The sequence below is a fragment of the Acanthochromis polyacanthus genome, chromosome 4 (genome assembly GCF_021347895.1).
Source record: "Acanthochromis polyacanthus isolate Apoly-LR-REF ecotype Palm Island chromosome 4, KAUST_Apoly_ChrSc, whole genome shotgun sequence".
Taxonomy (NCBI): domain Eukaryota; kingdom Metazoa; phylum Chordata; class Actinopteri; family Pomacentridae; genus Acanthochromis; species Acanthochromis polyacanthus.
In genome coordinates, this window is record NC_067116.1 from 107,638 (window position 1) to 121,391 (window position 13,754).

Consider the following 13,754-nt stretch of genomic DNA (forward strand, 5'->3'; position numbering starts at 1 on the left):
TGTAGTCACTTCTCTGGACAAATTTTGAATGATATTTTTTCAAAACATACCCTCATTCTGTGATTGTGCCATTTGTCCTCTAGGGGACAAACTCCGTTTCAAATCATTGACCATCTCCCAAAAAAACTTTTTTTAAAATCATAACTGTGGAGATTTACAATGCTATCTATGAAATATTAGTTCAGTATGTCAGACACTTTCTTAGAGGTTTTTCAGTGGACTGCAGACCCAGTTTCACTCATTTTGATTTTCTCACATTGAAATTTGAGGCTGTTTGAAGATGAATATCTCAAGAACAATTCTAGATAAAAGCCTGAAACCTTCACTTGTTTGTCTTGCTAACATCAGCAGATCAGATTGCTGTTAAATACAGCAGTGGATTGGACATCCCATACATTTGTGAAATACTGCATTAAGAATCACTTTGAGGTCTTCAAGAGTCATTTATTTTAGTACAATCATAAAACTAAACACATCCTAATAAAAGACATTAAAACTGAAAATTGACTGGTTCCATAAAATATTTCTTGTAAACAACAAACCAAAAAATATCATTTGTATTTGTGTCTTTCTGATGCAGCCACACCCTTAGAAACACACGAAAAAGACTTTTCAACAAATATTTCATAATATTTAAGATTGTGTCAAATTTTCAGGGTGTCTCTGTGCTTGTGCTAGCCATTCTCCACTTCGCCATAGGCAAAGCCTTCCTCAGGATGGCAAAGCCATTTTTAGCATGTTTAGCCACGGTGGCGAAGCTAATTTTGCCTAATAAATGTGGAAAAAGGGTTAACTTGCAACTTTTTTGTAATTTGCCGAGCGATAATCAAAGAAAATAACAAACTGCGTCTCCTTTACTGAAGAGCGCTACCGAGTATAACCGGAACGACCTGAATGCTTCCGATCATTAATAGATGCACACTGTCACGTGTCTCGTCTCAGCCAATCAGAAAAAAGGATTCAGACTAACCCAGGTGTTGTGCAATTTTCACACTCCCCGGAAAAATCTGACTCCCCCTTCGCATGAACGCGTGTGACTTACTTTTCACTCTGTGGCCACTTGACGGGTTTTTCTGAAGTAGGTTTACTGCTTTTGCTGTTGTTTTTGGGTTAAATGTGACTAAGTACCGAACTGCAGACATGTTTTCCTGTTAAATATGATTGGTGACATGTTTCTCCTCCTCTTCTCATCCGTATGTGCGCACCCTAAATGGCATTGGGGAGATTCTACGCTACTCTCAGCTTCACTCCTATGAGGACATCAGGACAGGACAGGGTGGAGTCGCCAAATATTGTTCACATTCCATCAGTGTTCTACACGTGTCATTAAAATAATTGTTCACTGAGAAAACTTTATATCTCCTTATTTAAAATCAGACTCCCCTAAGAATGCAAGATATGGCATCAAAATATGTCTGGTATTTATGTATAAAGTCTTTAATATAAGTATAGTTCTTAAGTATAAAGTAATTTCTTATTGTTGTTATTTTTATAGGGCCAGTTCACAATATATAGAATTGAAATTCTTTATTGATCCCACACCTGGGAAATTATTTGCTACAACAGCTAAAACACCAAATCACAACAAGTTTAAAAAAAAAACTCGTAAATTACAGTCTGTAAGAACAGAATAATGAAATAAGGGCTAAATGATCACAGTATGGCAGATTAAGAACAGAGAGACCATTTCAAAACTAGGACTTTAACAGAAATATGCAGGTTGAGTTAAAAGTGCAGATTGTATGATATGAAAAAAATCTGGAGTCAGATTTTTCTGGGCCACTTGACAAAATCTGACTCCCCGACTATTCTTGGAATGCAAGAAGTGGCAACCTCCAAACTTTCTCAGCTACAACATCTGCACCTCTGCTACTGCTGTGTGAAGTATCAACTATGTATTACTTATTACTATCATTACAGGAGAGAAGTTGTAGGGGTAGTCAGATTTTTCTGGACCACTTGACGAAATTTGTCAGATTTTCTCCACTTTCTCTCCTGTAATGACTACTTCACACAGAAGCAGAGGTGCAGATGCTGTAGCTGAGAAAGGATGGATGGATGGATGGATGGATGGATGGATGGATGGATAGATAGATAGGAATCCTAAGGCCAGTAATCTCCTAAATTAATTATGATTAATCATCAGAGAATCACTGCCAATGTCATGGTAATGACTGGATGCAGCTAATTTACAAAGAAATGATTCTGAACTACATGTCAGCTTTCAAAGATTGGACTTTTCATAGAACACTTCATGTTTTTAAATTTACAGACGGACAGACAGGAATCCTAAGGCCAGTAATCTCCTCAATTAATTATGCTTAATCATCAGAGAATCACTGAACCAGCTCTGCATCTAACAGGTTCCTGCAGCCCAGAGGGATCTCAGGAACCATTAAGGTGGTAATTGAGGAAATTCGCCCTGCTGCTCACTGCCTCCATCCAGACGTCTATCCCTCTACCACTGATAATTCATTTAACTGAGTAACCACTTTGAATGGTTTAAATAATTTACCAGTCACGTCTGTTAACGACAGCTTTCCTCTTAATGGATTTTGCAACGAAGCAACGAAGACACTAAACAAGAAATTAGACCTGAATTCTGTGAAGCCGGATCTCAAGGACTTTAAGTTTGTGGAGGACTTCATGAACTTTTACTGAACCCTGCATGGAGAAATCTTCTTGGCAGGGGTTCAGTCTGTGTCCAGTGTGCATACGCTGGTGTCGTTGTTGGGTTCCTTGTTGGTTGGACGTTGGTCCAGACTGGTCAAAGCAGCACTGTTCACCATTGGTAGAGTGCTGACAAGTCTGAGAGTTTTGTCCATCTGTTCCGTTCTGCTTGGAAAACAAAGAGAACGTCACTGTTGGAATTTAACATTCAGTTGTCTGATTATGTCAGAATTCCTAATCTAACCTACATCCCCAGATTAACCTGGACCAGATTTCTGTGACAAAACCAATACAGGTTAGACTGAACGATAGCTGATAATGTGTTAACAGAATTCAACCGACCACAGTTGTTCAAAACTGTTTTGAAACAATTTTGCAGCAATATCCAAAATTATCCAATACACAATTGTGTGTACACTGTGACTGAGACCAGTCTTTACATACCTGACTGTGACACTGATTGAATGCTTTCTTTCTGGTGCGGATCTGCTGGTGTTGTTTCAGGGAATACAAAGTTGTAAAAGTCTTCTTACACTCATCACATCTGTATGGTCTCTCCCCAGTGTGGACACGTTGGTGAACTTTGAGGTTTGCAATGTAGCTGTAGCGTTTCCCACACTGATCACAAAGGTATGGTTTAACCCCAGTGTGGGTCACTTCATGAGCTTTTAACTGTGAGTACAATACAAATGGTTCACCACAGTGATCACATCGGTACACATCATGTCCAGTGTGGATGCGTTGGTGACATTTTAAGCTCTTTTGGTGCTTGAAAGTTTTTTCACAGGAGTCACAGTGGTACCGCTTTCTACCAGAATGGGGGCATTGATGGATCAACAACTGTTCATGCTGAGTAAAGGTTTTCACACACTGATCACAGTTGAATGGTTTCACTCCACTGTAAATGAGTTGATGGCTTTTTAAATGAGTCTTCCGAGTAAAAGCCTTACCACACTGATTACAGCTGAACAATTTCACTCCACTGTGAATGAGCTGATGTCTTTTTAACATACTCTTCTGAGTAAAAGCCTTTCCACACTGAGCACAGCTGAATGGTTTAACTCCACTGTGAATGAGTTGATGGCTTTTTAACTGACTCTTGTGAGTAAAAGCCTTTCCACACTGATCACAGCTGAATGGTTTAACTCCACTGTGCATTAGTTGATGGCTTTTTAACTGACTCTTGTGAGTAAAAGCCTTTCCACACTGATCACAGCTGAAATGGTATAACTCCACTGTGCATGAGTTGATGGATTCTTAATGTACTCTTGAGAGTAAAAGCCTTTCCACACTGATCACAGCCAAACAATTTCACTCCACTGTGAATGAGTTGATGGCTTTTTAACTGACTCTTCTGAGTAAAAGCCTTTCCACACTGAGCACAGCTGAATGGTTTCACTGCACTGTGAATGAGTTGATGGCTTTTTAACTGACTCTTGTGAGTAAAAGCCTTTCCACACTGATCACAGGTGAATGGTTTACTCCACTGTGAATGAGTTGATGGCTTTTTAAACGAGTCTTCCGAGTAAAAGCCTTACCACACTGATTACAACTGAACAATTTCACTCCACTGTGAATGAGCTGATGTCTTTTTAACTGACTCTTCCGAGTAAAAGCCTTTCCACACTGATCACAGCTGAATGGTTTGTCCACAGTGTGAATATGTTTGTGAATTCTTAGCTTTGTTGCTGTAATAAAAGTCTTGTCACATTGCTCACAACTCAGTGATTCATCTCTTTTTGCCGTTGTTGCTGAACCATCCTTATCCTCCTCAGAGGTCCCACATCTCACTCCATTGCTGTGTTTACATTTCTGTAGCAAAAGACAAAGATAAAAAGAGGCAGTGATGGAAGAGCAATCATGAAAAAAATTGAACCTAAAAGTCTCAATTCCATGTAGTTGGACATGAGGCTGAAACAAAATCAAGAATCTGCAGACATGCTAGCAGCTTTGTCATTAGAAACCTAGAAATGTGTCAACAGCACACTCACAATGTCAACAAAACTATTTTCACAGGCCGATAGTTTTCAGCTTTCTACACGGTAGTTTTAGAATATTGGGTAGTAAAATCTGTCGATCAGCGTGAAAAACAAAGCAGAGCTCGTGACTGATGGGATTGTACCACCAGGATCTCTTGATCCCCAGACTTTCCGTTAAGTTACATTACTGGAGAAATGTACAATTTGAAATTTCTCCTCGGGGATCAGATGTTGATACCAGTCCAGAAAAGATCTGTAATTCTGCCACTGAATTCTGGATTTGGCCCGAACGACCTGGGAAATTTGTTGTGCAGCAGTTACACAACCGTTCACCATCAAACAACAAAAGCAACAAAACAGTAAAACACAGGGATGTCAACAGGAAATTCGGATTTCAGCTGAAAATTGACGGGGCAGGGTGGAGGGGGCGGGCCGGGGGGGCTGAAGCTGAGAGATTTATAGAAGTCATTTAGACTGATAAAAATGGTCAAAAACATAACACTCGACTTGTTTCAGTCAGCAAATTTAATGAAAAGTTAACTTACATGTTCTTCAATCTTTTCTCACTATCTTCAGTCCAAAATATTTCACAAATCTATAAGAGTTCTATTCTACTATGTACAATATATACAAGTCAGTTCACTGCAACACTCCTATTTTGTCAATTTTCTTCTCTTTGCAGCAAGCTGTGTAAGTCTCTGGACAGCCTTCCTTTTCAACTCCTGCTGGTGGGCTTTTCTTGCAGTCATTTCCTTCTCTTTCAATGTATCTTTTGCCTTGGCACTTGAAGTAGCTGTTGATGCTGCTGGTGTAACTGTCTGACAGTGCTACGCATCCACGCGATCCGTAATTAATCAAATCGTTACAATACACACAAAAAGCTTTTCCGGCCACGTCTGGTTTCTTCAGAAATTGTCCAAGTGTTTCTGTTACCTCGTCGATCTTTGAGCCAATTTTCACCTTCACAGTGACTTTTCTCTCCAGCCATTCCCATCGGAACTTATTTTTGACACTTTTGTCAATTTCTGTGACTGATGACTCCTGATCCTTCGTTAAAAATCTCATCATTCCGCTGAACACGATACCAAATCTCCAAACATCTGAGTCGAACACGCCACCATGAATTTGTGACAAAGAATGCTACGAGCAATTTGATTGGTCCAAGCTTGAAGCTGTCCAACTGCTGGGCCGTTTACAATCGAACGATAGCTTCAGTGAAAATCTCGAAGGAGTGAGGCGTGAGTTTCGTAGTGAGGCGCGAGTTTCGTTTAACGAAACTCACGCCTCACTCCCGCGAGATGTTAACAACGTTAACATCAGCGACAATAAAGTACCTAACTCCCCTAAAATTTTCTCAACGGATTTAGAGGATTCACAAAAATGTTCAAATTTGACATTAAATTGGCGGAAATCCGCGGATCCGCAGACAATTGTCATCCCTGAAAACAGTTAAAGGAATAACACAACACGGTCTCACGGGGATTCGTGAAACTGTTACGTAAATTTTTTGTTTCTTTTTCGTGCGCACCAACACGATTTCGTCATGTTTTTCGTGCCGCTCACCACGAAATGTTTTTCGTGTTGCTCACAACGAAACCCGCTGTGGTAATCACAGCTGAAAGTGGTTTATACCAGCGGATTCATGACGATCTAAGCTGTCCATCGGCGTATACTGCTTGTGTGATCGCGTTTGCGGCCGCCGGCCGCCGGACATTCTTTAAATTCCTATGCAAATTGGTAAGTGTACCACCGGGTTATGGTTAGGTTATGGTTAGGGTTATGGTTAGGGACGATGTCATTAAAAATATAGCGTTGGATTCGCCATGGTTTTACATTAAAAATATAATACACACATTCGTTTGAAATACGTTCTGGGTGGCACGAAAAGTCCGCCGTTTAAAATACATTGGTGCGCATTTCGTGGTGAGCGGCACGAAAAACATGACGAAATCGTGTTGGTGCGCACGAAACCGAAACAAAAATTTACGTAACAGTTTCACGAATCCTCGTGAGATCGGGCTGAATAACAACGATTAAAGGAAATGTTTTTAAAATGTAAAAAAACACAGTAAAACAATTAAAAGCAAAATAAAAGCCATTTAAAGAAAAATCAAACAAAACATAAGATAGACAGGGACATCGGCAGCAATCTTGGTCATTTGGTCAGACGTCGTAAAAGTTTTCAATAACGCCACCGATGTAATCATGTAGAGGACTTTTCTTTGGTCTGCACTGTTTGAGACACAGATTACATACATACATCAGATTTATTTCCAACCCGGATAAAAGAAAGGGATTCTGTGGAGACGCTGACATGAGACAGTTTTTAGTCTCAGCATGTTTAGCCTGAAATCATGGGAGTCAAACCTGACATAAAAACTGTTCAGACTTTGAGCCAGCTCTAAACATTATAACCACTGAGCTGAACTCTCTCATTGACACATTATTGGTTCCAGTGATCAGATTCATGCCGTCCAGACTGAAACTGAGGTTGTTCATTTTGAGCTGAGACTCAAGGTTTCTTTGTATTGTCTTTTGTGGTCCTGATCTACTACTTTATTTCCTTCTGTCAGTTATACAGATTTAGTGTAATTCCTTCTCTGAAGACTGTTTTCTTTCTGTACAGTAGGTCTTTAAGCTTCTTAGAAAGCCATGGCTTAGTGTTTGGATATAGTTAACATTTTTTCAGGAATAACACTGGTTTCACAGTCTGTGACCCAGCTGCTCACAACATCAGTCGGTTCATCAATATCAGCTGAGGACTCCTTAAACACGTCCCAGTCAGTAACCTCCAGACATCCCTGCAGAGTGTGACAAACTTTCACTCTGATGTTCTGCACTTTGCCTTGCTTCAGTACAGTGGTAGACAGGGATAAGGAGGATGCAGTTGTGGTCAGAGGAACCCAGAGCAGAAGCACCTTTGTGCCCACAGGTATTTATTTCACTGGCCTTTGGACGGATATAGACAAGTTTCACAAATATTTGGGGAAACTTCTGAGGCAGATATGAAGGGCACAATGAAGCAGAAAGCAGTTCTAAGTCAGTATGCACAGTTTCTCCAGGACAGTGTCAGATTTGCACCAGCACTGTCCTTGTCATTTGGAAGACCCACTTGTGCCCAAGCTTTCATTTGCTGGCTGATGTTGCTTCCATATTTCCACATAATGTTCTATCTTCTTGATGCCATCTATTTTGTGAAGTGCACCAGTCCCTCCTGCAGCAAAAACACTCTCACAACATGGTGCTGCCACCCCCATGCTTCACAGTTGGGATGGTGTACTCAGGCCATCCTCAGCCAGCATCTTCACAAGGTCGTTTGCTTTTGTTCTGGGGTTGATGAGCACATTTCCCTCCAAAACAATTCTAACCTTAACCAATCTCCATCTTGAGCAGTAGGATGGCTTGACATTCCCATGGTGTTGATCTGTGCATGTAATTATTTGGACAGATAAACCTCAAACCACAGCAATCTGGAAATTGCACTCAAGGATGAACCACACCTGTGGAGGCCCACAAATGTCTTCCTGATGTCTTGGCTGATTTCTTTAGGTTTTCTAATGTCATCACACAAGGAAGCAGTGGTTTGAGGTGTGCCTGAAAATACATCTTAATCTATCAAAAGCTTTCAAAGTCAGGACATCATCATCTTGAAGGCATAGCAATCTTAGTGTATGCAAACTTCTGATTATAGAATAGAATGACTTTATTCAGTCCCTCCAAGATTTCGCGGGCGTTTTTCGTGATTGTTGCGGCCGAAAATGCCTGAATTCGCGGCAGATTTTCTAAAAAAATTGCGATAAAAGTTGCAATGTTTTAAGCTTATTTGTTGTGATGAAATTGCGGGAGACAGTGACAACTACTAATTTTTTCCAGATTGTAGAACATGTTTCAACGCTGTAATTGACAATATTTATTCCGAAATTAATTATATAACGTTCCAACCCATTTCCACAAAAGCTGGCACACCACAGTGGGAAATTAGCAGCAGCCAGATACTGGTTTAACATGATGTGGTTGGTAGATTTGCGGCACAAAATGCTAATTTACTATTGAATGAATCATATTTGGACATATCTGTCAGTGGCTTAAAAAGTTAATTTCACATCCTGGCACACACGTGTTCACAAGCACACGCTCACAGCTGGTCACGTCAACTAACAAGAACAGCACAGAGAGCGCAGTCCTGCACCAAGACAGGGGTGTGTTCTGCATGTGTACATACCGAATCGCGTGACCTAAATATGTAGCTGGTAACTGGAATTGATGGGACTCAGAAACACCCCCACAATTTAATCAGTTGTTCCTTGTGTCATTTCCGATACGTCCACAGTGGTAGATTTGTTGTAGGATCACAATCATGTGATAGTCAGCAGGCCGCTGAGGTAGCATTCACCTGTTGCCATGGTTACCGTGCCGCTATCAGACGCAGTGCCGCTATGAATCCTTAACAAATACGTGGATCCAAACTTTAAGCCGCATCACTGCTGAAGTCTAATCATTTGGTCCTTGTGTCATTTCTGACCGACCCTGAAAATTTCATTCAAATCCCTGAGTCTGTTTTTGAGTGATGTTGGTAACAGAGGAAGGATTCACACACGCTGATCGTCACATAACACTGCCGAGTTCTTTGGTGGAATAATTAAACTAATTTACCTCATTCTTTCAGTGCTCTAATGGATCTGGATGCAACGGTTTCCATCATGGTGATTAATGTGGTCTGTTTTCCGCTCATTTCAGCCGTTCTAATATGTTTCATGTTTTTTTAAAGTGTATTAATCGCTGATTTTTTTTTCTTCTTTTTTTGAATTCCACCACAATATTGCACGGTTGTAAAACAGTTTAGCTTCGCTTTGGTGAAAAACATCAGTGAATTAGTTGTTTATCAATGTCTTCAGCAGTCATTTTTGTTGGTAAATGAGAGACATTAGTACCGCACATGTCTGCATCTTCAAACCATAAACAAGGAAGTGAATTTGGTGACGTATGTGCATTAGGTTTGCGCTGGGGGCTGCTATGATTGGTGGAACTCACGGGAGGCGGGCCAAAATTGCGGGAAAGTTGCGGTGATTGGACAAAATTGCAAGGCCACGCAAAATTTGCAGAGATTGGTTGATTTCGCGTGATCACAACATCGCAAATTCCTGGAGGGACTGCTATATTGATCCCCGAAGGGAAATTCAATTGTTTGGTCTTATCTTTTTGCATTTGAATTAAACAGTCCGATTGCTGATGGCAAGAAACATTTCCTGAATCTTTCAGTCCTGCAGTACAGGGATAGGAGCCGTCCACCGATGTTTTGTTGTTCACTGAGGCAAATGTGAAGTGGATGATCCATGTTTGTCAGAATGGCCTCCATCTTTCTAAGTGTCCGTCTCTCCACCTCATCCTCCAATGTGTTCAATCCGATTCCAACTACAGAGCAGCTTTTTTAATCAGTTTGTTCAGATGCCTTGCATCCTTGTTCTTTATGCTGCCTCCCCAGCAGACTGCAACATAAAACAGGACACTTGCTACCACAGACTGATAAAACATCTGCAGCATCTTACTGAAGATGTCTATTGATCGAAGTGCTCTCAGGTAAAAAAGTCGGCTCTGGCCCTTTTTGTAGATCAAGTCTGCATTTTTAGACCAGTCTAATTTATTGTCAAGGTGGACACCTAAATATTTATATGATGTCACCACCTCCATGTCAACACCACAAGTGTTCAATGATGAAGAGGGGTTTTGGATCTGCGGAAATTTATGATCATTTCCTTTGTCTTTGAGGCGTTGAGTAGCAGGCAGTTTTTGTGACTCCAGTCACTGAAGGCACTTATCAGATCTCTGTATTCAGCTTCATGTCCATTTCTGATACATGCCACGATAGCAGTGTCAGCGTATTTCTGAATGTGGCAGGACTCAATGCTGTATTTGAAGTCAGATGTATACAGTGTGAACAGGAATGGAGCCAGGACTGTTCCTTGTGGAGCCCCGTACTGCTCATTCATGTCCCAGAACACAGTTCCACCAGCCTGACAACTGGCCTTCCTGTCCAGGTAATCAGTGTCCCATGAAACACAGAAAGGAGCCACTCCCATCTCTGTGAGCTTGTGCTTGAGGATGGTGGGTTGGATGGAGATGAAAATCAAATAACTTGATTCTCACATAAACTCCAGGTTCCTCCAGATGAGACAGGCACGGTGAAAGCATGAAGAGGATGGCATATCCACTCCAATGTGTTTTTTGTAAGCCAACTGCAAGGAATCGAGTTTGTCTTTGACCTCAAGCCTCAGTAGACGTAAAACCAGCTGCGCCAGAGTTTTCATGATGTGTGAGGTCAGAGCAATAGGTCTGTAGTCATTTAGTTCAGCCGGACATTTGATTTTTGGTACCAGTACAATACAGGATGTCATCCATAGAGCAGGCAGTGGTTTGCAGGTAGGACTGTGTTTCTACAGAAGCTGATGTATTCAGTAAAACAATCAACCTGTCTGTCAATGTTCATACTGTCCTCATCCGTTTCCAGAAGCACATTCCAGTCTGTTGATTCAAAGCAGTCCCTTAGAGCTTCACTAGTTTGAGGAGTCCATCCTCTGATTTGGACTTTAGTTGCAGACTGTCTCAGCACACAAGGTTTGTAACAGGTCTGCAGATGAACCAAGTTATGATCTGACCTGCCCAGTGGTGGTAAGGCAGTAGCTCTGTAAGCTTCTTTGACACTGGCATACAGCAGGTCTAGGGTTTTATTCTCTCTGGTAGGGCAGTGAAACTGTGTAAATCCAGTCAGATGAGAGGAGAGGCTGACATGATTGAATCTCCTGATATTATACAAGTGTCTCAGGATGTTGAGTCTGTATCCTAGCTACAGTATCATGCAACACATCATATGGAAACAAGTAAGTTGCTTTGGGTGGAATGTATACAAGTATTGTTATGATGTGACCCTTGGAACATAGTATGGCTAAAGTCCATAGTCAAGTCCAAGATTGTGAAGAAAGTAATAAAATTCTATTAAAAAATTGTCTTTCGTTATTCTGGCATTTAAAGATAATTTTTTGGTCATCTTAACCGACATAAACTGGAGAAGCATTGCCAGATTTAATGTCAGATCGTGTAAATTAAAAAAGGGTTATGTGTCGTTTATACAGTGTAAGTAAACTTCTGGGTTCAACTGTCTGAATTTCTTGAGAAGGAAAAGGCTGGTAAACTCACAATGCTCAAAAGTATTATTCTCTTACCAAAGAAAATGCTGCTCTTTACCTTCCTGACAACTTGCTGGAAAAACAAGACTTTTCTTCCGTTACTTATCTTCATCACCATGTAAGACATTTTCAGAAAGTATGATCAGCAGCTAGTTCAGCCTCAAACAAAAACAAGCAGCTTCCTAGCAGTCCACCATTATATCCTCAGTACAGCTGCTTCTGCAGAGCTACATCTCTCCAGCCAACGTCACCTGGCTTTGGTCGGCCCATCTAACCAACTGGAGCAACTTTACACATTTTAAAGAACAAATTCATGATAATAATGTTACAGTGGTATGTTCTCACTTTTTGTGAAGAATCCATGTTTCTCCGTTGTTGAGCTCAGACTAAATGGCTGCCAACATTCCTCTGCTCCTCCGTCAGACTCTCCTCCTCCTGCCAATCACCTGTCACATCAAACACATCTTCATTAGGATACCCTCTATACACAAGTGTCAGAGTGTCCCATATGTTCATCAGCCAACACAGAGGACACATTTCAACTCAATACTTCACTTTTAGCTCTTTTCACTTTCACCTAAAACTGATACAAATGAACTTAAACTGTTAAAAATAAGGAACATAGACAGAAAACAGACATGGAAAAAGAGAATAAAGAGAACATAAAGATGCTACTGCAGGTGATTCAAGACAGGACTGTTGGTAGAAAACTGTTCATGCTGTAGTTAGTGAATGTATTTACTGCTCAGTGTTCTGTTTAAAGGCAGCTCTCACTCTCTGTTCTTTGCACTCTCCCATAGTGTCAAGTGTCCTCCCACTTTCAATGACAGCTGATTCTCATTGATGACTTTTTTCACAGTTTCTGCAGTTTCCCCACTTGAAAAGGATGTTTCATCTACCCAGGGTTTGAGCAGGACTCCACTCATCAATCAGACAGTTGCTTTCTTTCTTTTCCCTCTTTTATTTTGCAGTGGTCACAAATTCATGAGATACAGAGGTGGCAACTCTGATAGATTAAGGTGAAAACCTTTAAACAGAACACAAAAGGACAATGTTCGCATTACTGCATTCAGCAAATAGTAACAACCATTCCTCATGGACATTTTCACCACATTGGCAAATGCTACTCCACTCACTTTATGTTTGTCAACCTCAACACCACATAAACTGAAGCGACAAATCATGGCATGAGCAATATTCAACCCAATACTATACCACACATGAATTTATCTGCATTCTAAAGAGTTGATTTTAAATCACAGTTTAACAAATTACTCTGAGCATTTTTATCAAAAATTTTAACCATTTTATACTTTTTATTTCATGGTTTTAAAATTATTTAAAGTGCATAAAGTGCTTTTAAAGTGCAATCCTTTCCAGATCCAATAAATAAATAAAGGGCATTGTAAAAACCCACCATTACAAACAGGATGAATTCACTGGTCTTAGCTGGAACCCTCTAATTAGCACCAATTAGCCTGCAATCTTATTTTCAACTGAACAATTACAAAACACACGGAAATTATTGGTAAACAGACAAAGTTTACTCCGTGGCTAATGCTAATGCTAACACATACTGCAGTGGCACACATCGGCAGCTTAAACAGTCTTTTAGAGTCTCCAGAATTCTGCTCTTACCGACTGCAACCCGGATTTTGGAGATGAAGGCAATCCTGCACAGTTTGCCGCAGATCTTGATGCTTTCCCAACAGAAACTCACGGACACTTTGTTTGAACTTCGCTGCGTGTGTCCCCTTTTTTGCCGCCGGTGGCAAACCTGCAGCCGCAGATTGTTTCCGCCCCAGCTGAGTGTAGGACCTGTGCGTAAATGCTTCTCCTTTGAGTTCTCAGCTCCTTCCAGTTTGACTTTACACATAGACTGCTTTGCACTCTGTGTCACCTGTACCTTCAGAGCTCTGAATAA

The 13,754-nt window shown here is 40.8% G+C and overlaps 1 protein-coding gene and 1 long non-coding RNA gene across 2 annotated transcripts in view; both read right to left on the reverse strand.

Annotated features, from left to right (window-relative positions):
* The window catches only part of LOC127533707 (NLR family CARD domain-containing protein 3-like), a 258,303-nt gene that overhangs the window by 34,968 nt on the left and 209,581 nt on the right, over positions 1-13,754 (reverse strand). The gene's annotated exons all lie outside the window — the stretch shown is intronic.
* Positions 4,167-13,666, reverse strand: LOC127533574 (uncharacterized). The gene is made up of 3 exons (XR_007941333.1): positions 13,469-13,666; positions 12,176-12,276; positions 4,167-4,482 (listed from the first exon to the last, which is right to left on the reverse strand). It is a non-coding gene; the product is annotated as an uncharacterized LOC127533574 (long non-coding RNA).